Genomic DNA, 27,848 nt, shown 5'->3' with positions numbered 1-27,848 from the left:
AATATCAAAATAAAAATAACTAAAACTGAGTATTTAATAACAATATTTATTTGCCATTTTTTTTCGTTTTCCGTTATCTAACTTTAGTTTGCCTCAACTAAATGTTATGAAACTTATAAATCTAGGAAATGTGTAGAACATATTGTTGTTAATTGACCATGTTGATTTGCCATAATTTATCACATTCACACATATTCATTGCAAAAACATCTTCTTTTTCATAAGTGTCTACAGGAGCTTGTGTTTCTGTATCTTTTCTTTAAAGAATCATCATGATAGCTTCTGGTCCCTTCACATTCGAGACATAAATGAGATCTTCAGGAAAATATCTACTCTTTATATCTTAATCTGAAAAAACAAAACAAAAAATATGCTTTGACATAGTTTGACATATTTTTACAAGATTGTACATACTGAAATGTCTTGCCTGCTTTATGGTCATGATTGAACTTTCTGTTGCATGTTTCAATCTGAAGAATATACCACAATTAGTTCCTAAAACATATACACATGACTAAATTTTTCTTCCAACATGATTTTTATTTATTTACTAATCAAGGTGAGAGTAGACAATGAAAAATAGATAAACATTTAAAGATTACCGTAGCTTCTCAACTTTAATTTGATATCAACAAAATGTATTGTGGCAATTTCTCAAATATCAGTGGTGGATCCAAGGGGAGGGTTCCGGTGGTTGGAACCCCCCTTTTTTTGAGACGATCAATGCACTTGAATGGAGGCATTTAGTTTGAACCCCCCCCTTTAGGAATGTCTGAATTCACCCCTGAATATAATACAGGTTACCCAATCATCACAGTTGGTTGACCATTATGGATAAACCATTTCACAGATGATATCGAATGTTTCTTACTTCGTACCTACAATCCCCTTTCCTTTCATGAATGCGACCTACCGAAATAGACTATATATATATACCAAGTTTGTAATAACATGTGCAACATAAAGGGTGCCACATGTGGAGCAGGATCTGCTTACCCTTCTGGAGACCCTGAGATCACCCCCAGTTTTGGTGGGGTTTGTGTGGCTCAGTTTTTAGTGTTTAATGTTGTTTCTAGTGTACTATTAATTGTCTGTTTGTCTTTTTCATTTTTAGCCATGGCGTTGTCAGTTTATTTTCGATATATGAGTTTGGATATTGCTATGGTATATTTCACCCCTCTTTTTTTTAACAGGAGGTTAATAAGCTGTTATTAGCAATGGATGTTAGTAGCCATTTAATTCTTTTAAATTAAAACTAGTCTTAAGTACTGAACCATGTTTGATTGAAATATTTGTAGATGCTATAATGACACACTTCTTCAAACATCAATAACAGTTATAATCATACCTTTGCTGACTTCAGCATTTGGTTATGTCTTCAGTTTCTTTTCTCATCTGTCATAGTATCAATATTATATATATGTAGCATACCACCATCTTGATGCATTCTGTATTACAAATAGTTACTCAACAGTTTTATCTTAGCAATCTTTTGGTGTTTTTTTTTATCAGGAACTACATGTTCTATATTCTGGAAATCTTACAATGCATGGAAAAGCTGAAATTATAAATTAGGTAAATAAATTTTAATTAATATGAAACGACACAATCAGCTTTTTTAATGATAAATGTGTACTAAGTTTCAAATTGATTGGACTTTAACTTCATCAAAAACTACCTTGACTTAAAAAACTTTAACCTGAAACTGAGGGAACACTTTTAATTTCTATGTTCAGTGAACCATAAAAATGGGGTCAAAAGTCTTTAATTTTGTTTTAAAATAAGAAAGATCATATCATAAGGAACATTTGCACTAAGTTTCAAGTTGATTGGACTTCAGCTTCATCAAAAACTATCTTGACCAAAAACATTAAACTGAAGTGGGAAGAATGGATGGACAGACAAACAAACAGACGAAAGGACGCACAGACTAGAAAACATAATGCTTCTCTACTATTGTAGGTAGAGCATAAAAATTCATAAAAGAACTAGCAAAAAAAGGCACCAACAAAAAGAAACAAATCTAAAGTAATTGTCCATTAACCAGGAAACCCTTGTTTTCCCCTTTTGTTGCTCCTAATTCATAAACAGATTGAGTCATAACTCCAATATTCCAACCCTTACTATCCTTTGTGGTGTAGAAACTTCAGGCAATTCTATAAACTGTACTACAAATTATTGTCTGGACAATAGAAAATTGATTATTTGGGCCCCTTTTATACCCCTTTTTCCTACACCAAAGGGACCATAAATTAACCCCCAAATCAATCCAAACCTTCCTTTTTGTGGTTTCAAACTTCAAAGATTTATATTTACTTTATATGCTAAAACTATTGGCATTTTTTTTAATTAAACTTAAGTTATCATATATAACTTCAAATAACTGATTTTTACTGAAGTTATATATGTTGGTAAATTTCAAAATCACATCTTTAAGGTGGTACCCAACACTTGAACTAAAATTAATTTGGCTCGTTTAATTTTCTTAAAATTTTGACAAAGTATTTACTTTGACTCTTTGACAAAAATATATAATAATTTTTTATTTTTTTTGAACCAACCGTTTTATCAGAAAAATTACACTGGTTATATAGCAGTTTGACAAACACTCATTTTGATCATTGAAAAGCTTAATATCCCTTTAACAACACAACGTAATTACAACGTTTAGCTGACTTTACAGAGTTATCTCCCTGTGGTGTTAGGTACCACCTTAAAAGTTGTGTGAAATAATTCAAATATAACTTTTGGATTACCTCCCTTACACAGCTTTCAAATTGTCTTGACTATCCTTTAACCAGAAAAATGATTGTTTTTCATCTTTTTTGCCCCTTATTCATAAATGGTTTTATCTATACCCTCCAGTGTTCTCCCCAGGATTTTTGGATAGCGCTGTGGTAAGCGCGTGATTTTCCACAATTCTCAGTAACTTTGTCGCGTCGCGCGGTTGGTTTGTAATTGATTTTTTATGTGGTTTTCCTATATAAATATGCTATTGATGTTTTCTCTTGTAATGATGTCCTCATCATGCTCATGGAAGTTACCCTTTGTTTGCTAATGTTATTGTCTGGATATAGACATGATAGAAGAAAAGTCTTTTTCTCCATTGTAAATTCATATAATCCTCATATTATTATCTGTCTGTAAAACTCAAGGAGAAGTCTTTTCCATGGTGGGTCTATACCAGACTGCCTATGTGAAGATTTCTTTTTACTAACAGGTGATGTTTCAGAACATGTAGGACCAACAATAAAGTCATTGTCAGCTTCTGTGAGAAAGTTTTCAATGACAAGATTGGTATTTTTTACATTTACTTTTATAAACATTTCTAGCAAAGTGCAACTTTGCAATAAAAATGAGTATAGCATTTTAAAGGAAGAAATGAACTTGCCCTTTCAATAATATTCAAATGTTATCAAAGATTTGCTTAAAAAAAGGCTAAAATATTCCAATTATGAATACATGTATAACATGTATGAAAGAAATCCTATAAAAATATTTTAAAGATATTTTTTATTTTAAAGGTAAATTACCAATCAAATACATTATGTATGAAAATTGAAGCAATTACCACTTTTAGAGGTTGTGCTTGATAATTTTAATTATTTGAATTAAACATTTGAATATGTGCCACAAGATCGGTTTGTCAAGATTTGACAATACTTCTTTTAGGTCTTTCCCTCCCAAATTATCTCCCTTACTGGCTGATATAACTTCCTGTTTACATTTGTGGCCTTTTTAGCATTAAATACTATTCCTAATCCAAGCCATCCTCTGTTTACATTAAATTTAAAGCAGTATTTAAATAATATATATTGATGATTGGTTGACAAATATCGATATTTCAAATATATCTACACCAAATTTTCGTTTTGTCTTATTCCCTTATCCATTTGAAATAGAGCCACGGATGGACAAGTAATCGTAATATACGGGCTTATAATGAATCCCTTGATAACAGGGTTGCCTCCTTCAAACAATTCAGGGTCGACAGTTCGGTAGTAAACGCGAAAAAGTAATGATATAGTCATAGATTGTTCAAGCAATGGTCAGAGAAGGGGGTAACACTTCCCTTATATTTGTTAGAAATGAACTTTTCAGCACCCGAGACATGCATTAAATGTCTCTGTCCATTCCTTTCATAAGTTTTGGTATCTCTTAAAAGCGAAAAACTCGAGGAAGGAAAGGTTAATTTGGCAGCAAAAGTTTTGCAAATGGCGCCATTTTGATCATTTATTGAACTGGTCCCTACGATATTTGACATCGTTGGGTGAATAAACGATCTCTCGGATAAATAAACCAGTCGATCACGTGATCGGAATGTGTACAAAATAATACAGGATGTTTGAAATTCAAAAACAATAGCGCTGATTTTTGATTGGATAGTGCCGCGGTCTCCCCAAATACCACCGCGGTGAATTCAAATAGCGCTGAACATCGCGGCGCTAAAACGGCCTGGGGAGAACACTGCCCTCAGCCAATCCTAACCATCCCATAGTAGTATAGAGCATTGGGGTATAATTTTAGAAAGATCATACATGTACACTTTTAAACAAGTCATTAACTTAAAACTACAAAAATGCTTGTGTTTGGCCCATCATTCATGACTGTTTGCCCCATAACCCTAAAAATAAATTCCAACCTTCTTCTTATAATATTTAACATTGTGGTACAATTTCAGAGGAATTGAAATACTTATACACAACTTATTGTCCTGAAACTAGATAAATGCTTGTTTTGGTCCCCTTATCCTAAACCTTAGGGACCATAACCCCCAATATCAATCCCAAGCTTCCTTTTGTTGTTTTAAACATTGTGTTAAAATTCTATTCATTTCTATTAACATGATTAACTTATACTAAAGTTATTATCTGGAAACCATCCGTCTTCGAAAGATGCTCAGCTGACCACAAAGACGATGTGATACCAATATAATTATATGATTGCAAAAATTTTATGGTTGTATAAAAAGGTATTCTAGACTTTAAACTAGAGGCTCTAAAGAACCTGTGTCGCTCACCTTGGTCTACATGTATGTGAATATTAAACAAAGGAAGCAGATGGATTCATGACAAAATTGTGTTTTGGTGATGGTGATGTGTTTGTACATCTTACTTTACTGAACATTCTTGCTGCTTAAAATTATCTCTATAAATAATGAACTTGACCCAGTAGTTTTAGAGGAAAATGTTAGTAAAAATTTACAAATTTTATGAAAATTGTTAAAAATTGACTATAAAGGACAATAACTCCATAGGGGATTAATTGACCTTGTTGACCATTTCGGTCATGTTGACTTATTTGTAAATCTTTCTTTGCTGAACATTATTGCTGTTTACAGTTTATCTCTATCTATAATAATATTAAAGATAAAAACCAAAAACAGCAAAATTTCCTTAAAATTACTAAATCATGGGCAGCAACCCAACAATGGGTTGTCTGATTCATCTGAAAATTTCAGGTCAGATAGATCTTCACCTATTAAACAATTATACCAATTATACTCTTGTCAGATATATGCTCTAAATGCTTTGGTTTTTGAGTTATAAGCCAAAAACTGTATTTTACCCCTATGTTCTATTTTTAGCCATGGTGGCCATCTTGGCTGGTTGGCCGGGTCATCTGACATATTTTTTTAACAAGATATCACAATGATGATTGTGGCCAAGTTTGGTTTAATTTGGCCCAGTAGTTTCAGAGTTCTAGAAGATTTTTGTAAAAGTAACAACGCCGGATGCAAAGTGATGGGAAAAGCTCAGTAGGCCCTTTGGGCTAGGTGAGCTAAACATTACTTTTTTTCTAGTTTATATAACTGAGTGAAGGCAATATCATATATATATACCCAATAAATCATTAAATTCTAAACATATTTCTATGTTGATTAAAATGAAGCTTTTTATTATTTGATGCAAATTTTATGTTCGGAGAGCATTCTACAGCTATTTTCCAGTATTCATTTAGGAATTACTTGATCATCAAAAAAGCGGTGTTTAAAATATAATACAGGGGACTCATATTCATTTTAACTTTATTTCGTGCTGCTACTTTTGATTTTACACAGTTAAGATGGCTCAGACTTATTCAAAGTCTCTATCAGAATGCCGTATTATTTTAATCTTTACAAAGAGTACCTCAAATTTGTCGAAAAAATAGGGGTTCCAGACCATTTAAGCTCAAATTTTACTTTAAATAGGTACAATCATGTTAAAGGGACCATTTTCAATGGAATGATAGGGAAAATAGAGGTGCTGACATATTTTTATGGGATATCAAATAAAAACTGTCTGTGATACCTCAGGTGTGACCTGGTCCAAATCTGTAATGTACAAAGCTGAAATATAGCTTCAAATATTAAGCAAATACAAGTACTTATATATACATGTATGTGTCCCTGGCAAATACAAGGGTCACCAATAAGGAAAAATAAAAATTTTGCCTTAAAACCCAAATTTTGGAGGGAAAATGGTGAAATTGGGTGAAATGTCAATTTGAGCCTTTAGCAGACCTGTACAGAAATTGCTAACAAAACCACATAGAAGCACATTTCAGAGATGCAAGTAAGAATTGTATAGCTTAAAATTTATAAAAAAAACATAAATATTTAAAAGTTTTTAGGAAAGTTAATTGTTCAATAACATGTAAATTATTCTCACTGATTTTTGTGATAATTGTCTTTTGATGGATCAATAATAAAAAAACAAACTTTTTGTTTTGATTTATAAGCTAGTAGTCAGCTTGGAATTAATAAAAACAATGATGTCATGGATTTATGAACTGTAAATCACGAAAAACAGGAATTTAATACAAGGATTTACAAGTTCGTTTAAAATTACATTTTGTATATTCTGAGACTTGTATTAAAAAACAAATTATTTTGTTAAAAAATAGCAATGAAGATAAATTAATACATTGTACTCCAGTGTTCTACTATCATGACAGTGACTAAGCAAATAGGGGAAATAATAAATTGGTTGTGGCAATACAAAAATTCAGCAAATTTTTCAACAAACTTTAACATGTAATGTTCAAATAATTAACATTATGCCACTGGAGTATAAAAAAAAAATCAGAGCAAATTGATCCAGGGCAACAAGTACAAGTGTGAGTGATAAATTTGTCCTGGTAAAATATGTCAGGGCGGACAAATATTACTATATAGTATAAAAAGTCCATGGTTACAAAATTTACTAGTATATATTTAGTCCGATATTAGTTATATATGTCCCCAACCAAATTTTCCTAGGTAATCATGTCCTATAAAATCCTATAAAAGATTCAATTACTTGCATTTGCAAATTTAAATCTTATGTTTTAGTAATTTTTAAGAGTCACATAGTTAAATTTTTGATAAAATTTATGTCCCCAGACTATTAATTTTCCCACAAAGTCATGTCCATGTCATTAGAAGTCCTAGGTTTAAATGTCTTTGCCTTTAATTTTTAAAAGTGAATATGAATGTAATATGTTTTAACATTGTTATAGACAAAATGAAAGAGTTGTGTATCAATCTGTTACAGCTAATTTCCTAAAGCATGTAGAGCAAGACTTAAGTTAGCTTGCTTGCTTTGTATTTAAACTGTACACTCATTAGGATAATATCCAATTAAATTCAAATATTAAATATACAGGTTAAACTATGCCTATATATATATTATATAAAGATGACCATCATGTCAATCATATTAACAAAGCTTGTATAAACAATTATACAAACAAAGAAGGCAAGCTAACCAAAGTTTTGCATTACATGCATTAGGAAATTAGCTGTAAATAAAATTTGTCTCCAGACTAATTTTCCTAGGAAATCATGTCCATGTCATATTTTCCTAGAAAATCATGTCCATGTCATTAGTATTGAATTCCTAGGTAAAAATGTCCTAGTCCAAATAATTATGACAGCTTGAAAGACTATTATATTTTTTTTCTTTGACGCCTTACTTCGACGAACTATATAGTAAGGCGTCAAAGAAAAAAAATATAAAAGCCTTTCAACTTACAAGACGTCATAATTTGACGAAGTAAGGCGTCAAAGAAAAAAAATATAATAGCCTATCAAGACGTCATAATAATTTGGACTAAAAATGTCCATGTCTTTTATTATAAAAATGTTATAAGCAAAGGAAACTGAATATTTATGTTTTTAATAATTAGGTTATTAAGGAAATATTCTTCATTTTTATTGGAAAAAAATTTCTTCTATTATCCAATCTTATCTATAAAAAAAAAATCTTTTTATTTTAAATATATTTTATGATACAAAAAAACTATTAGAAAAACAAGTCTTGTGACATATTTTCCTAGGAAAACACGTTACAAACATAAATTACTAGCTATGGACTGATTTTCTAAGGGAGACAGGGAGAAAGGAGGTAGGAGAAAGGGGGTAGGAGAAGAGAGGAAGGTTGGGAAAAAGGAGAAGTTGGAGAAAAAAAATAAAACATGAAGAAATAAAATATCTCTTTTTTTCGGTAAATTAAAAAAAATAAAATAAGGAGAAGAGGGGTAGGAGGAAGGAGAAAAGAGATGAGAGAAGGAAAAAGAGTACCCCCTGTCCTCCCCCTCATATAACTGCATTTTCAGATCCTTTTTTCGCTTGTTCTATTAAAATCTTACCACGTAAATTCCTTAACTCTCTTTTTTATTTAATTGAATGTTGATTTTGTTTGCCTCAAAACAAACTGTTTTTCCTGTGAATAATTTTCAATCTCCTTGCTTCTAGAATGAAAAATTTGCAAATCATCTTTGACAGACGACGCGAGCACGAATCGCAATCTGTCAACAAAGTTCTAAATGCACATAAAAATAGTCCGCTGTCGAGTTTTAATTTGATTTAGAATGACAAGACATTTCATCGTTCTTTGTAGAACAAACCATGATATCAATACACATTTGTATTTTATTGATCTTTCTAGGGATGTTGCGACTTTAATAATAAATATTCGTGTAGTAATATGCTCTAACTTTTCTGTACGAAAGGAGACCGTAAAGGCAGAGCAAACGAAACTTGAGGATGAAGATGAAGATGTGTTCATAAGATCTGAAACGTAAAATGCATAAAACTTAAATTTTCTCGGTAAAAAGTCACTTACTATTATTTCTCTTTCAAAACTGCCATTAAGGAAACACGCATTAAAATACCCGTTTGGAAAAGGGGGGGGGGGGGGGGGGGAGGGTTCTCAACGGAAGATTCCGGGAACGTTCGGCCTGATATATAATATTTAGCCGTCATGTTAAGAATGTAAATTATTTGAATTAATATGGGAAAGTTTGTTGAAATGTTCGCCGATTATGGCCAGATAATTTTTTTCCATTGATTTGTGACGGCCTAATAAACTTTTGAGCTGCAAAAACAAACAGTTTCTTTTAACGGAGCTATACATTTGATTTTAGGGGGGGGGGGGGGAAGTCAGGATAAACTAAAAAAAAAGAAGGCAGGACCAGAGACATATAATACAATGTATTATATGTCTCTGGCAGGACCGAACAAAGTGAAAAATAAAAAGGCAGGACAGAGATTACAGCTAAAAAAAAGGCAGGACAAAATTTACATCCTAGCCCCCCCCCCCCCCCCTAAAAATTAAATGGTAGCTAAATGGGGAGGCTAGGATGAAAAATTTTGTCCTGCCTTTTTTTTCAATTTTCATCCTAGTAATAATGATACAACTGATACAAATAAAAATATAGAGAACAAAAATCACAACTTTTCTAATACATCCCTTAATGTCCCTATTACACGTAAAGAAATCAAAGACTGTATTAAGAAGTTAAAAAAGGGAAAATCTGGAGGTCCTGATTTGATAAGTAATGAATTTCTATAGGTGTGGTCAAACACTCTAGTTTTACTTTTGACCAAACTTTTTAATAAGATACTTAACTCAGAAAAATTCCCCAAAATTTGGAACATTTCTCTATTGACATCAATTTATAAATCTGGTGACCCATGATGGCATCTGATTGTGGGAACTATAGAGGTATAAATCAAAATCAAATATATTTTATTGTCAATTAAAGACGCCCATTACAGGCAGAATAATCACAAGTTAAATTTGGTACAATGATTACAAAATGATTACAATTATTTGAATACAATTAAATCAATGATTACAATGAAAAGACAAGAAAGACACACTAATGATCACTAATTTGCATTCATAAAATGTATCATGTTTCAACTTGACAAATACAGTGATCCTAAAAAAAAAATGAATATAGGAAACTAAATTTAGATATTCTGGGTTTTCCCCTGGTGTTTTTATGATCCTACATTTAAAATGAGAAGCTTTATAAATATCTAAATTTCTAAATTATGCCTCTGTCTTTTTACAGTAAAATATATAAGTACACTAAGTTTCTAATAGTTGTTTTCGAACAACATTTAAATTATTAATTAAATTGCTTACTTGATTAAAAATGTGACTATCTTCATTGGACATTAGCCAAATAAATTGTGATTGATAGTCTAAATTGTGAAAGTTTTTGTAACTTTTAACTATGTTGGAAATAATGGAAACTCTCTCATTTTCCAAAGATGAACATTTAAGTAAAAAATGGAGTTCATCTTCCACTTCTTTTTTACAAAGATTACAAATTATATCCATTGCCTGAAGTCCCCTGTATCTGCCTCTCTCTATTTCTAAATCATGATTACTAATTCTGAATTTTGTCATCTGAATTCTCAGATTCCTATTACCTATAGCCAAATAAGGTTCAAAATATATATTTCTCTTAAAAAGTCTGTATGTTCTAAGTTTATTTCCAAATGACATATTTTTTCTGTCATCGTTTAAAGATGAATACCACAACTTATTATACTTTAATTTAAGTTTGTTTAAAATAAATCTTTTCAAGTTTGATTTCATATTAAAAACTTGTGATAAATCTATGTCTTAATATTTTGCTAATGAATTTATAGAATTAAACCAACTTTTCTTACTATGGTTTGATAAGGATTTTGATACAAGGAGAGCTTCAGACAATAATTGGTCCTCTGTACTTGTTAAACGTTATAAGTACGAAAAGGATATCTCCCAAGCCCACCTATCACTGCCATATTTGTGCTTCTCTTTCCTACTCCCAGTGAAAATTTACATATTTTAGAATGAATTGATTCAATTTGCAGTTCTTTACATAATTTTTCAAAATAACAATCTCCTTTTCAGTTAACTTTTTTGAATCTAAAGCACCCCAAATTTCACTTCCATAAGTTAAAATTGGTTTAACTGTGTGGTCAAATATATGAAGTAAAGTTTTAATTTTGGGTTTAGGACCTTTAAATATTTTATAAATTTTAAAAAGAGCTTTTAGTCCTCTTTTATATAGATCATGTTTAGCCTCTGTAAAGCTTCCAGAGGCACTAAAGTTTATTCCTAAATATGTCAACTGTCTAGCTTTGTCAATAGGACAATTATTTAATTTAAAAGATGAATGATTTATTTTTCCTGTACAGTTGAAAACCAAACTTTTAGTTTTTTTAAGGTTAATTTCTAATCCCCGTTTATTACAGTACAGACACAACTTATCTAAACTATTTTGTAAGCCTTCTGCAGTTTCAGACAGCAAAACTACATCATCAGCATATAATAAGCAGTTCAACTGAATTGAATCAAGTTGAACTGGGTCACAAGTTTTATCAAATATTTCAGGGAGGTCATTAATGAATAATTTAAAAAGATTAGGGCTGAGATTATCCCCTTGGCGAACCCCTATATTAGATGAGAAGGAGTCTGTCATGTGAGATTTGCTCATTCTCACATTCAACTCAGTCTTTTTATACATGCTTTTAATAACATTATAATATAAATCACTGATGCCATATTGTCTTAGTTTATAGAAGAGACCCATATATGCCAAACTGTATCAAATGCCTTTTTGAAATCGACAAAACAAGAAAAGAGAAGTTTAGGGCCCATTTGAGTATATTTTTCTATTAATGTTTTGAGAACAAACATATGGTCACTTGTTCTTTTTTTCTTGCAAAAACCAATCTGTTCTTTACATATTATATTTCTCTTTGATAAAAAATTCTCTAGCCTTATGTTTAATATTTTTGCAAATAGTTTTCCTAGTGCACTTCCAATGGTTATACCCCTATAATTTGAGGGGTCATCAGTAGAACCACTTTTGAATATTGGCACTAGAATTCCTTTTGCCCACATAGTAGGGAAGGAGCCAGTTAAAAGAATATGATTAAATAATTTTTTTAAACTTGTTAATAGAAATGACTGGCTACATTTTAGCATTTCATTTAGGATCATGTCAAAGCCACTTGACTTCTTATTTTTTAATGTGTATATAGCTGTAATTATTTCTTTATCACTAATTTGGAAGTCAAGTTCTGAGAATATTTTTTCCTTTTCCAATTGCTTAAATCGATTAATAAAATTGTTATCGGTTGCATTAATATTGCTTTTATTTAGCTCTTTAAAATAGTCAAACCATGTATTACATGTACATGGAATGTCTGGAGATGTAGATTTCTTTGTATCTTTTGATAAATCCTTTAGTAAACTCCAGTATTTATTAGGGTTATTTTCATGAAGGTTGTCAAGTTCATCCATTATACTTCGTCTAAATTCCTTTAATTTCTGTTTTCTAGTTTTTCTGTACAATTTTAATAGTGAAAAATAAGATGTTCTTACAATTGGATCTTTGCTAAACTTTTTAAGGAGTTTTTCCTTACTATCTAATAAGCATAACAAGCTGTCTTCGTAAAGTCTTTACACCCATTTTACAAAAACGACTTAGTGATTTTCTTGAAACACATAATTTATTTTTTTCAAATCAAGGTGGTTTTAGAAAAAAATTACAGAACTGTAGATCATGTCTTTATTTTAAAAACAATAATAAACAAATATTTGTTTAAATGTAAAAAGAAACTATATGTGTGTTTTGTAGATTTTAAAAGGGCTTTTGACAGTGTCTGGAGATCAGCTCTGTTCTTAAAATTACAAAATAAAGAAATACAAGGCAAATTTTATAATATACTGCATGACATGTACTCTAATACCTTATATGCATGTAAATATCAAAATATGTTTACCAAGCCTTTTCTTGATAATCAGGGTGTCAAACAAGGTGACAGTTTAAGTCCAACTTTATTTACTGTAAATTCAGAAATTATTGCGAGGTTTTGATTATTGCGAAAAATGCGACAGACTTGTAAACGCAATAATTTTAACTCGCATTTTAAAATCATTGATATGAATTAAACAGGATTTTTCTCAATATCAATATCAATAATAAATGCACGCAATAATTTCTGAATTTACAGTAATATATTTGTTGATGACATAGAAAAATACTTAGTTACAAACTTAACTAGTGCAGTAAATTTAAATAGTCAAAAAGTGAACCATTTATTGTGTGCTGATGATTTATTATTGATATCGGAATATGCAGATGGTCTCCAGAACTCTCTTGATTCTTTACAAAAACATAGTACTGAATGGAAACTGGACTTGAACCTTAAGAAAACAAAAATTTTATAATTTTCTCTAAAACTAAAAGTAAATTAATAAAACGTTTACTATTATTACAGTTCTAATGCAATTGAAATTGTTGATTGTTATAAATACTTAGGAGTTGATTTTCATAGCTCTGGAAAATTTAAACAAGTAGTGTCAAGCCTCTCAGATAAAGCTAAAACAGCATATTTTAATATATTAAGTCAAAACTACCATACATATATAGTGAAAATTTGTCTGTTAAGACTTGGCTCCAGCTTTTTAATTCAATGATAACTCCTATTTTAACTTATGGATCAGAAGTATGGTTATCAGAATTCAAACCAAATTTTGAAGCATTTATAGACAAAAGTACATTAGACAAAACACAAAACTCCATATTTAAAAACATACTTGTGGTTCATTGAAAGTCTTCCAATCTAGCAGTGCGGTGTGAATTAGGCACTTTACCCATTCGCATTAAATGTTATCAACTTATGTGTAAATATTATGAGCGTCTCAATAATATTGGTGAACAGTCTGGTGGTCCGCATGAAATTTTCAAGGCTGCTTAAGCCTTTTGAAGTGGACAAAACTCTCACAAATAGAGAAAATTCATGGTCTTATAAACTATCTGAATTAATGAAATTTGCAATACTCTTTAAAAAGCATTGTAATAGTAATTTCAAACAGAAACTAGAAGATTTCTACAAAAATAAAATTATATTTTAACTTTCTAAAATAAAAGATGGACACTGTGGTAAACTTTTATTTTTTAGTAAAATTTAAACAACAAGAATATTTAAATTTTAATATTCCTAAATACCTTTAATTAACCCTTTCCTCCATAATGACGCCTTTTGACGCCACCCCCCCTTACTCAATAATGACGCCTTTTGACGCCTTTGTAGTACCTCAGTTGAAACACTTTGACTACAAAGTGTCTGCAGTTGACTTAATAAAATTGGTATCCATTATGAAAAGGAATATCATAGGAATATATATATATCCGACTCAAATTTATTTGATGAAATAGTTGTTTTTCGCAATGCCTTAATACTTTAAAGCATATGTTCAGCATTTTATCAAAAAAATCCTATGCGAATCAAGTATGCAAAAAAAAAAATTCAATGGAGGAAAGGGTTAATTGAAAAAAACTCACTTAATTAATAATAAGAATAATGCACACTCATTAGCAATAGAAACAGGGAGGTATGCAAGACCAAAAATACCATCTAATGAGAGATTTTGTAAATTTTGCACAGGAAAAATTGAAAATGAGATTCATTTCATTTTCTTGATTGAATGTCTGCAATATAACAAAATTAGATCTAAATATAAAATTAATGATATAAAATTAAAAATTTGGATGAAAATTTTACCAAAATGTTAAATCCTATGTCGGAAAAGGAATTAAAATCTATTTGTATGTATATTGAAGAAGCTTTTGATTTGAGAGTCACCACCATACCGTTTCATCAGATAATTATCCTTGACAGTAGTTTGTCCATATACATATATATTATATATATAAATATCTTATATTGTGTGTTTTAAGTAAATATATGAAAATTTAGAATAATACTGAAATATAAGTCTATGGTATCAATATCAGTTTATAATGTATTTGTATACATAGAATTGGCTTGACTTGTTCCATGAATCTTTATTTCATTTGTGTGTTGTTTTAATATTATTAATTATCTGTATTTGGATCACGCCTCTATTGAGCTCTTTCCAATAAAATATTGAATTGAATTGAATAAACAGGAATCTCGGGAGGGGGCACTTCCTATACATATAAGGTGTCAGCTGGGAACGGTATATTTAATACATGTACACATGTTCCCAATGCATAGTCGGATCCTTGGCCCCCCCACCTTTCGTGGGAAAAATTGGTTTATCAGGGGCGGATTTATCATTAAGGAGAGGGCCTTCCCCCCCCTTTTTAGCTCACCTGGCGTCCGGCGTCGTTAACTTTTACAAAAATCTTCTCCTCTGAAACTGCCGGGCCAAATTAAACCAAACTTGGCCACAATCATCATTGGGGTATCTAGTTTAAAAATTGTGTCCGGTGACCCGCCCAACCAACCAAGATGGCCGCAATGGCTAAAAATAGAACATAGGGGTGAAATGCAGTTTTTGGCTTATAACTCAAAAATCAAAGCATTTAGAGCAATCTTACATGGTGTTAAATTGTTCATCAGGTAAAGATCTATCTGCCTTGAAATTTTCAGATGAATCGCACAACCCATTGTTTGGTTGCTGCCCCTGAATTAGTAATTTTAAGGAAATTTTGCTGTTTTTGGTTATTATCTTGAATACTATTATAGATAGAGATAAACTGTAAACAGCAATAAATAAATTTGGTGTATTTACTGTCTTCTGATTGGTTAAAATTATTAGTTTTATTTTCAATGTTGTCAATTTTTATGGCGACACGCCCACTCTGATGTTGTGTATTCATACGCCAACATGTGTGTATGTTGTTATTGTTAATATAAATAATATAAAAAGTTCTTTGAGCCTTGTTTTTGATGGAAATTTATTTATAATGAATGGCAATAATTTATTTTGATTTTATTGAACCATAAAACTAATATTTGACTCTTCACATTTTACATAATCCGCTTCGCGGATTATTCAATGTGAAGAGTCAAAAATTAGTTTTATGGTTCAATAAATTCAAAATAAATAATAGCCATTCATTAAATAATGTTCAGCAAAGTAAGATTCACAAATAAGTCAACATGACTGAAATGGTCAGTTGACCCATTTAAGAGTTATTGCCCTTTATAGTCAATTTTTAACCATTTTTCGTAAAACTTAGTTATGTTTTACAAAAATCTTCTCCTCTGAAACTACTGGGCCAAGTTAATTATAGATAGAGATAATTGTAAGCAGCTAGAATGTTCAGTAAATTAAGATGTTCAAACACATCAGCATCACTAAAACACAATTTTGTCATGAATCAATCTGCGTCCTTTGTTTAATATTCACATAGACCAAGGTGAGCGACACTTTTTGGAAAAATTTGGTTGCTTATACAGGAAATCACTGAAGCGTGACTGGAGCGGCCCCCTCTTAGGTCAGTCAGTGGGCCCCACTTATGAAAATTTTTGGATCTGCCACTGTTTATATATAGGGAATCATTGAAGCATGACTGTAGCTTAAATTTCACATTATTATACAGTTTTCTATCAGAAGCTTTATTTTGGCTAGCATACCAATTTCTAATATATTTAGTGTGAATTAATTTGCTAGATATGTTCAAAAATTTATATTGTCCGAAATGTTTTACTTCTTGTTTAATTTCAAAAACTTTTTCTACTAGCAAATGAGAACTGGCAGAAGAAGTTATGTTAGATTTGTGAAGCATTTATAAGCATTTATAAGCATCTTTCAATAGACTGAATTCAGTTGTAAGATTTTTAAATCTATACCAGTATTTTACAATTTACTTTACAATATCATAATGTTAGGGGAAAAGACTGAAGTGGGGAGCCCCTCTTAGGCAGTCTTTGGGCCCCCTCTTATGAAAATTTCTAGATCCGCCATTGTTTTCTAGTTTAAAAATATGTGAATAGGTGTTGAAAATATTAAGAAATATATTAAGTCAACAAATTAAAAAGAAAATGTGGTACACTGTATGATTGCCAATGAGACAACTCACTATTATGTTTCTAGATAGGCAGAATCAGGGGGCCCTGTCTGACAACACCTTTTGTTAGAAAAATTTAGTTGATTGTATAGGGAATGACTCGAGTAGGGACTCCCTCTTAGGCAGTAAAAGGGCCCCCTCTTATGAAAATTTCTAGATCCACCATTGATTTCTAGTTTAAAAATATGTGAATAGGTGTTGAAATATTCAGAATATTAGGTCAACAAATTAAAAAGAAAATATGGTATACTGTATGATTGCCAATGAGACAAATCTAGTCTCTAGATAAGATAAGATAGTTTATTCTCATAAAACCATGCAAGTACAAAGGTTACAGAGAAGTTTAAAAATAATATACATGTATATAAAACAATTTATGCATTTAAAATGCACACAATAGACACAATTACATTAGAAATTAACAACTTTAGGTCACTGTATGGCCTTCAACAATGATAAAACAAGAAACTACTATAAGTTACAATAAGGAGGCTCGAGGGTACATGTAGAAAAATTTAAGAGAAAAATAAACATTTATTTTTTCATTACAAAGGAGTAGATTCAGTAAGACTCCTTTTTGGCCCAAAAATATAGCAGTTTTACAAAATTGTGAAAATGTAATCCTTAAGCTATTTATTGGAAAGTAGCATGCTTCTGCTAAATAAATATATGATGTTTTTGACAATACAATGCATATATCAGGTACTAGCATCATTAAGTTATGCTAAATTACTGAAATCTTCAAAATTTTAGATTTTTTGGTAAATTTTAGACGGTTTCTGTCTTAAACGAAAGTGTAAATTTTCCCCTTACATTATGATATTGTAATTATTCGTGTTCATTTATAACATTGAAATGTTAATTTTACCCCATGCAACGATTGCGGAGGGTATAATGTTTTTGACCTGTTCGTCCGTCCGTCAGTCCTGTTTCTTGTCATCACAACTCCTTTCAAACCATGCATCAGAATTTCATGAAACCTTTTCAGATAATAAGGACATACTATGTAGTTGTGCATATTGACGGGAAATTGCGATTCAATTTTTTTTCTAGGAGTTACGCCCCTTTGAACTTATTTACTTTAATGTACTACTGCAACAGTTTGTCATCGCAACTCCTCTCAAACCACACAACAGAATTTCACGAAACCTTTTCAGATAATAAGGACATACTATGTAGTTGTGCATATCGACGGGAAATTGCGATTCAATTTATTTTCTAGGAGTTACGCCCCTTTGAACTTATTTACTTTAATGTACTACTGCAACAGTTTGTCATCTCATCTACTCTCAAACCACACAACAAAATTTCATGAAACCTTTTCAGAAAATAAGGACATACTATGTAGTTGTGCATATCAACGGGAAATTGCGATTCAATTTTTTTCCTAGGAGTTACGCCCCTTTGAACTTATTTACTTCAATGTTCTACTGCAACAGTTTGTTATGGCAACTCCTCTCAAACTACACAACAGAATTTCACGAAAACTTTTCAGATAATAAGGACATACGATGTAGTTCTGCGTATCGACGGGAAATTGTGATTCAATTTTTTTTCTAGGAGTTACGCCCCTTTGTACTTATTTGCTTCATCAATGTACTTCTGCAACAGTTTTTCATCTCAACTCCTCTGAAACCACACAACAGAATTTCATGAAATTTTGTAGATAATAAGGACATACTATGTAGATGTGCATATTGGCAGGAAATTAATTTTTCTTATACAATTTTTTTTTCTTACACTAATTTAATTTCTCCAATGACAATGTGGGGACGAGGGGTATGTGAGTGTGCTCACTAAGGTTCTTTAATTGTATTAAATGATAATACATAATATATATATATACATGTAAAGGTTGAGGATGAACACAGATGCGGCCACTTTCATTTTTTGACAAAAACCATCAGAAAAGTTACATTTTTTGGCAAATTCAATAGATTTTTCATTCGAAAGCTTGAATCTGAGCGTTTTTAATGACTAAGTCAGTCAAAATCTTTCACATTAACTAATTGAATCATTTGAAATAGACAGTTAAGAGTTTAAAAAGTGTCCAAAATCTTTCGTTAGATGAATTTGAAATTTGAGGCCAAAATCGGAACCTTACCTATACTCCTTTTATTTGTTACCTTAATTAAGTAGTTGTTACTTTATCATATGGTACAAAAATAATTTAAAAAAATCTATTTTTTATGGCCTCAGATGAATTGTAAAATGTAGATCATCATTAAAATTGCTCAAAATTATCTCCCTTTGGTATTAAAATGCCATTTTTGGAACTCATCTGTGACCTTTATTTTTTATTATTATTTTCAATTAAGCTGTTCTTAATAAACTTAACTATTGTAAAATTTGAGCGATTTCTGTAATTAAGTTCTCTTATTTCGGTATTACCTCTATTTCTGCTATTAGTTCAACAGAAAAAAGGTACCTTTACAAAAATGTATGCTTCTTTCGAAGGCAGGTTGTGAACGGTGACCCCATTTTTTTTTATTAAGTACAAGATTTAAGTACGTTTATCATTTTTACAGAAACAATTTTTCCTTGTAGATGTTGCAGATACATTCATACAAATGATGTTGAAGAAACAAAGAGAAAAGGAACTTGGACTGTACCAGTTTGTTTGCAGCTTCTAAGGTGAAGTATACTTATTTAAATGTTTTGTAAAAATAAGAAGATGTGGTATGATTGTAAATGAAACAACTCTCCATGAGAGACCAGTGAGACAAAAATTAACAACCATAGGTAACTGTACATCCTTCAACAATGAGCTATACAACGTCAAGGACTTGAAATTACCAATGAACAACTTAGGGCCTGATTTATTAACAAAACATTGAACGATAAACTGTTATGATATACAGCAACAAACTACTGAATTACAAGCTCCTGAATTGAGACAGACACATGGAGTTTGTAAAACATTAAAAATGGTTGCTGGCACGAAACCCTCCTTCTAACCTATGACAGTGGTGCAACATTTCAACTAGCAAACTATAAAAATCATTTGAAAAGGGCTTAATTCTAAGATCAATACAAAGTCAAAGCACAATAAAAAATCCTAAAACAAAAACACATGAAATACACATCTGAGATTTATAGCAGTTACTGAAAGCATGTTCTAATAATCAATATTTTATCCTTGTCCTTACACAATGGCCTGAATTTCTCTTAAGGGCATACCGTACAGTTTGATCCTGTATTTACAAGTTCGTGAAAATTTGCATAGAGGCTATTTTTTACCTGATTAAATCAAATATGTAATAAAAAATATACCTTCATGTGCTACTTTTTGAGAAAAATGAGGTCGAAATTTTGTATATTTGCTCAAAATTCAGATATGTGGCCGTATTTTCTTCTTTCTAAAAAAAGACATATTTTGTTTGTTATAAAAGATAAACGCAAATTGTTTTTTGTTAAAGTCATATGAAACGAGTGAGTGGTGAAAAATAATGTTTGTCCAATTCTTGAACCAATGGATGTATACATTCATAAACTTAGTCCTATGTGCAGGATTTTATCATTATTTTCGCAAATATATCATAGAATCGCCAATTTTTTTCTCTCTCTGTTTGTTATGATGGAACAAATATGGCTGCTCATTAAATGCCGTGATTTGAAGCCGAGTTTAACCAATTGTCCCCTTATAGTAAACAAATCACAAAAAGCATGGGTATTGAGCACGTGTTTAACATGTATAATCAGATATTTGTTTATTTCAATGACAGATCCATGCGTATTGTGGTCACCGGATTTTTACGAGGAGGGTTACGCTCGGGTCACTATGCATACTAAAAATATGTCGGCAAATTGCTTGCTGGCAGCAAGCAATTAAAAAAAAGTACTCTTCTTCTAAATGTGGACAAATTAAAGAATTTTCATCAGAAAAAAGTATATGTACATAAGGCCACACCAATTTAATTTCTTGTTCTACGGATTTTTGGACTACAAAAATTGGGGCGAGCGAGCGATTTGAAAATTTTAATAAAAAAATATTTAATTTGCAAATTTTTGAGGCGAAGCTTAAAAATTAAAGGCGAGCGATTATAATTTTTTTTTGTAAACATAAAATAGTAGGTTTTGACTATATTAAAACTTGATTTATCACTTGTACCTTCACATTTTTTTAATTTATGAAGTATTTTTTCCCTGTTCAACAAGAAATATTGAATAATCAAATCTGGTCTATATATGTGTGACTGACAATGAGACAATTCTCCATCCAAGTCATAATCAGGTTCAGAACAACCCCTTAATGTTATGAATATCCCTTTTATGAGGGGTCAAAATATTAAAATTATAATATATTTTTTTTTGTAAAAACACAAAAGGGCTTATGTTTTCCCAAAGAACTATAATATTTGGTATTAAATGGTCAAATCATGTCCAAGAATTTTGTAATATTCCTGGACTTTAACCATGTTAACACATTTACTTTAACAGTTTAATATTATTCAAAATAAGTGGACCCATCCCTCTTATAATATAATGTATTTCTCCTCTTTTTGAGTAAAAAATTCTAAGTTGTCAAAGGTTTTGTATAGTAGCACTGTACAAATCCTTAGTATCCTATCCTATTTTCTTTTCTACAACAGACTGAATAGTAAACATGGTAAAATGACCCCTTCAAGGCCCTTGTCTGAGGGAGGGTTGGTTTATACAACCTGATAATAACAAACATAGGTCAAAGTACGGCCTTTTACACAGTGCTTTCATCAAGACCAACCAGTAAGCTATAAGGGACCACAACTAAGTATTGTACACAATTCGAACAGGAAAATACCAATGAACCACATCAACAAACGAAAACTACTGAACGACAGGTCTCTGAATCAACCAAGACAGGTGCACAAACCTGCAGCGGGTATGACCGCTACCATACATTATAATTGCAGTTGAAGGCAAATCCTTCAGAAGTTCTTTGTACTTTATTTTAACAACGAACATTTTTTTATAGGGAATATAAGTTAGGGGGAAAGAAACCAACGTTTTGTTCTGTATTGGTATTTCTATTTATATCGGAGCACTCCCGCTTGGAGCAAATATTCCCGCAGATATAATACAGTGTTGTGGGTGCTGATAGGTTTAAAATCGTTATATTTAAAGCTAGACTGTGATTTTAAAAAACAAATGTTGAGATCTTTATATAATATTTACCAAAAAACGGTGCGGGAGATGGACATGATTTCATTTCCGGATGCGGGAAGCGGGAATATAATAAAAATAAAAAAAATCTGTTTTGAAAAAAATAGGTGCGGGCGGGTCCGTCGAACAAGGAATCAAATTGGTGTGGCCTAAGTTGTTTAATGAAAACTAACCATTTAGTTATAAAAAACATATGCATATTTTTTTTTAATTTGAGGTTTCTTATGACTATAAATAATCGGTAATTTCTGTATTTTATAAGTATCCTAAAAAATTATGCATTTTTTATTCCGAAATAACTCGTATTTGTCAAATGTTCATGAATTGAGGAAAAATATGTCAATTTTGGCTTTATGTTTATCAAAATAAAAAAAAATCCTTTATTTACAGTTTTATAAAATTTGGGTCACATAATCTCCCTGCAAATTGAAAGTCAAACAAATTGCTGTTTTGAAAAATGGGGTTCCATGAACTCCTTTTCAAATAAATTCAGTTTGAATGATAAAAATCAGTCGAAAAATGCATTTTTCTCTGGTATGTTAAAGTTTGATGTCGCGAAAATAACATTTTGCATTAGCAACGTCATTACCTCCTCTGTAACTGTATTGTATGCCCTTGAAAGCTAACCTAGACCTATAAATGAATGATTGTAGCCATCACTTGATGTCATCTAAACAAATAACATATAGATGGAGAGAAATTTTAGTTTAAGTCGCAAAAATGATCAACAATGAAAGATCATCAAATAAGTATCATGAATGGTTGAAATTGTCAGTCAACTCCTAATTATTTAATAAATTAGCCACAGAGTTTTTTGTACGGTCTAGTTTTAATTAGGATTTTATTGTAGATAAAGGAGGTAAATTTCCTCTGTTGACAAAAAATGGTTGAGGAGTCGGAAAGTTTGACTGAAGCTTAAGGATATGAAATGAAGGTAAACATACATTTAAAGTAATGTTTATATTTGTATTAATACATGTACCTCGAGTATGCATCAATGATTTATTGGTGAAGATGGTAATAACTGTATGTGAAACAATAAAATTTGTTAAAAGTGGGCAGTACATGTATATTAAAACATACCATCAACATTAGCACAACTAAAAATGCAATCATAAAAGCATCTGCAAAGTTTCATAGAAATCTGTGAAAGTATGACACAGTATCCATGGTATCAGTTATGTGATGTCCATGTCATTCAAGGTGGATATTGTGTCATTGGCAATAGACAAATTTCCTATTTACATGTACCCACTTTAATCGGAACAAATTTGAGGGAAGTTAACTGTTTAATGCATATGCCATTATGTTTTCTATACATGACTAAATCATCAGAAAACAGTAAACCTTCCGCCAAAATTGCACCATTTACATTTTTGAATTTATTTCTTTCGGGTGTTTGTAGTGACAGAGTTCCAAGATGTCTTACCACAGAGAAGGTATTAAAACATAGAATCCGAGTCAAAAATTGATAATGTGAAAATAGACTTTTATACCACATCATCTTATTGTCGAGCCTGCAACTTTTGTTGCAGAAAGCTCGACATATATATAATGTTCTGGGGGCCAGCAGCGGAGTTAGCTGAATTCTTAAAAGCTTTATATTTTAGAAGGATGAAGACCTGGATGCTTCATACTTTGACTATATACCAAAATGCCTCAGGTTACCAAGTTTCTCTCCGTCACATGTCTAATGTCCTTGACCTAATTTTCATGGTTGAGTGTCTACTTGAAAAAAAGTTAAGATTTTTATACGACTGCAAAAATTCAAAATTTTGGTCGTATATTGGTATGAGGTTGGCGTCGTTGTCGTTGTCATCCGAAGACATTTGGTTTTCACACTATAACTAGTAGAAGTAAATAGAAACCTATGAAATTTAAACACAAGGTTAAAGACTAGAAAAGGAAGTTTCAAATTGATTTTGGGAGTTTTGGTCCCAACAGATTAGGAGTTAGGGGCCAAAAAGGGCCCAAATAAGCATTTTTCTTGGTTTTTGCACAATAACTTTAATAGTATAAGTGAATAGAAATCTATGAAATTTTAACACAAAGTTTATGACCACAAAAGGAAGGTTGTTATTGATTTTGGGAGTTTTGGTCCCAAACAGTTAAGGAATGAGGGTCCAAAGAAAGCCAAAGGGTCCAAAATTAAACTTTGTTTGATTTCATAAAAAAATGAATTATTTGGGTTCTTGTATATATGACATATATGTCAAATCTAACTGTGTATTTAGGGTGCAATCAACAGTTTTTTTCTATGACGTCATATTTTGAGGGACCATCTATAATTGACCCTTAGTGGTGTTAATGTTAATGAAGATACTTGTATAAAACTAGATATCATTAGAATCATATGTATAAGTTTGTGATAAGGTCAGTTCAAGGGGAACCATTAGTGGTAGGCCAATGTTAATTGGTGTTCAGTTTTATAAACATTAGCACATCTCATTTCCATGGTGAATATTTGGCCCTGCCCCCTCAGTCATGGTCTAATGACTTTAAAACTTTTGCTTAGTTTACATGTATTAGTGTGTGATAATATCAGTTTAAGATGAACTGCTAATGTTAAGTCAATGATATTTGGTATGCAAATTTATTGTCATTTGAAAGTGTTGTTTTCATGAAGATTATATAGCCCCACCCCTGATCATGGTTCATTGACTTTGAAACTTTTACATAGTTTAAAAGTTAATGTTTGTGTTTAGGTTCGTTTAAAGGGAGCTACTTATTATGAGTCAATGGTAATTGGTATGCAGTTGTATTATATTTATCATTGGCACATCTCATTCCATGGAGATTGTTTAGCCATGTACCTTCAGTCATTGTTCATAGACTTTGAATATTTGCATTACTTACATGTTAAAATATTGCTATTTAATTTCAACATTGCATTATCAAAATTACATGAATATTTACATAACTTACATGTTAAAATATTGCTATTTAATTTCAACTTTGCATAATCAAAATTACATGAATATTTGCATAACTTACATGTTAAAATATTGCTATTTAATTTCAACATTGCATAATCAAAATTACAAAAAAGGGATACATATCTCTGTGATAACAGTTTATTAAGTGTAAGTTCTTAGACCACATTCATTCTGTGTCAGAAACCTATCTTGTGTCAACTATTTAATCACAATCCAAATTCAAAGCTGTATCAAGCTTAAATGTTGTGTCCATACTTGCCCCAAATGTTCAGGGTTCAACCTCTGTGGTCCTATAAAGCTGTGCCCTGCGGAGCATCTGGTTTGTAAAGTGAAATTCTCTCTTATTATAAGTAATAGGATAACTATATTTGGTATGTGAGTACCTTGCAAGGTCCTCATGGCTGTCATACAGTTTTCACTTGACCTTGACCTCCTTTCATGGATCAGTGAACAAGGTTAAGTTTTGGTGGTCAACTTGACCGTCAAGTCCATATCTCAGATACTAAAAGCAATATGTCTAGTATATTTGGTGTATGGAGGACTGTAAGGTGTACATGTCCAACTGGCAGGTGTCATCTGACCTTGACCTCATTTCCATGGTTCAGTGATTATAGTTGAGTTTTTGTGTTTTTTTTCTGTTTTTCATATACTATTTGCAATAGGTCTAATATATTTGGTGTATGGAAATAATAACAGAATGATTGTTAAGTGTACATTTCTAGCTGGTATGTGTCATCTGCCCTTGACCTCATTTTCATGGTCAGTGGTCAAAGTTAAGTTTTTGAGTTTTTGTCTTTTTATCTAATACTATATGCAATAAGTCTACTGCTATAATAACTATATTAGGTGTATGGAAATATATATTAGTTGTATGGAAGAATTATTAGCTGTATAGATGTGTGCCTTGTATGGTTCATCTCACCTTGCCTGTCCTTGGCCTCATTTTAATGGTTTAGTGGTCAATTTTTAGTTTTTTTGGTTAATGTTAAGGTTATGTTTCAATTGTAATAAAGCTTTATTTTAAGGACTACAAAAGAAGGCGAGACATTTCAGCGTGTGCACTCTTGGTTTTATATTAAACCCTAGAAAGAAGCTACAGATTAATGTTAACTGCAAAAATACTAAAATCCTTTATTAATTAGATCATGTAGATACAGGAAATGAAATATTTTGAAATTTTTTATCATAAAAATGGTTATGCTCATATATTCAAGTTTCACTAAATTCCAAGAAGGGTTTCCACAAATAACAATGACTGATTTTCAAAATGATCATCATGTAAAAATGAAGAGATGTGCTAAGATTGCCCATGAAAACTATCTTTATGAACAATGACAGTTCAGTGGTTTGCTTTCAGCCTTTAGCAAAAATAATTACCATATATATTGTAATAAGCTATAAATAAAAGCCCCCCATTGTAAAATGTTAAACAATTAAAAAGTAATTAACAGCGTCCTGATCTTTATAAGTTCGAAGAATAAAATTGAGTCATATTATGGTATGATGTTGTTGTTAGCGATGTTTGTCAACACATATGGTTTCCAGATAATTATATAGTTTAAGCGAATGGATATCCATGAAATTTTACACAAGGTTTAATACCAAAAAGGAAGGTTGGGTTGATTTTTGGGGTGATGGTACCAACAGTATAGAAATTAGGGGCAAAAAAGAAGCATTTTTGTAGTTTCCAGACATTAACTTGTGTGCCAGTGTACTAATCTCTCTGAAATTGTTCTTCAAGGTTCCATATCACAAAGGGTAGACTGGAATTGTTTAAAGGGGTAATTGCCTCAAACGTTCAGGAAATAGGGGATCAAAAACAATCATTTTTCTAATTTCCAGACAATATTTTGTGTTTAAGTGTATGGATTTCTTTAAAATTGTACTGCAAAGTACCATACCACAAAGGCTGGGATTAAGTTTTGGGGTAATTACTGAAAGGGGGTTGAAAACAATTGGGGGGAGGGGGATTTTTTTTTCTCATAATTCTGATCAAAATCCAAATACAGACAGTCTGTCATGCTTGAATATTGTGTCCAAACATGCACCAACTGGTCAGTCAAATAACAAGGCTGCGCTGCACATCATTTTCTTAATCATATTAATCTGACATGTTAAAGTTTGTACATTATGAAGTTACTAACCTGTTGATTTTGTGTATTTCAGATTATAATTGAAAAAAGAGCACTTTGAAGTACTAGGAGAATTTGAAAACATCTTGGTGAAATAGTCTGACTGATTATGACAGAACATCAAAAGAAATGACGAAAAATTACACATCTTATCAAAATAGCACTACTAGAAAATAAAAGCTACTTGCAATTTCACTGGTTTTGAGATCAGTAACAGTCTGACAAGGAAAGAATTTAATGAACATGATTATGATGCCTCTTGATAAATATAAAAACATATTGACTGTAAAATAATTACCAGTTACCAATTATATCTGTTTACAAAATTTGTTATTTGGAAATATCTGTTGAATGTTTTGAAATTAAAATGTGTTAACTTAAATGATTTAAGAATTGAAGTCTTTAAATGATACAAAAGCAAGGATACATGGAATGATTGCAATTGAGACAACTACTAGCCCTGCATAATAGGGCACTGATGTAAACAAGTACAGGTCACCTGAAGTCTTCAACAATAAGCAAAAGCCTTAATTTA

General features: G+C 31.2%; 2 long non-coding RNA genes across 2 annotated transcripts; one reads left to right on the top strand and one right to left on the bottom strand.

The window, feature by feature from the left end:
* Positions 1–10: 10 nt before the first annotated feature.
* LOC134701974 (uncharacterized) lies at positions 11–9,042 on the bottom strand. The gene is made up of 3 exons (XR_010104280.1): positions 8,614–9,042; positions 1,349–1,558; positions 11–348 (listed from the first exon to the last, which is right to left on the bottom strand). It is a non-coding gene; the product is annotated as an uncharacterized LOC134701974 (long non-coding RNA).
* On the top strand, positions 8,976–27,835 carry LOC134701973 (uncharacterized). The gene is made up of 4 exons (XR_010104279.1): positions 8,976–9,073; positions 19,651–19,737; positions 23,096–23,179; positions 27,348–27,835. It is a non-coding gene; the product is annotated as an uncharacterized LOC134701973 (long non-coding RNA).
* The last annotated feature ends 13 nt before the right edge of the window (positions 27,836–27,848 follow it).

The sequence above is a fragment of the Mytilus trossulus genome, unplaced genomic scaffold (genome assembly GCF_036588685.1).
Source record: "Mytilus trossulus isolate FHL-02 unplaced genomic scaffold, PNRI_Mtr1.1.1.hap1 h1tg000373l__unscaffolded, whole genome shotgun sequence".
Classification (NCBI taxonomy): Eukaryota; Metazoa; Mollusca; class Bivalvia; order Mytilida; family Mytilidae; genus Mytilus; species Mytilus trossulus.
This window is presented reverse-complemented; position numbering and strand designations above follow the sequence as displayed.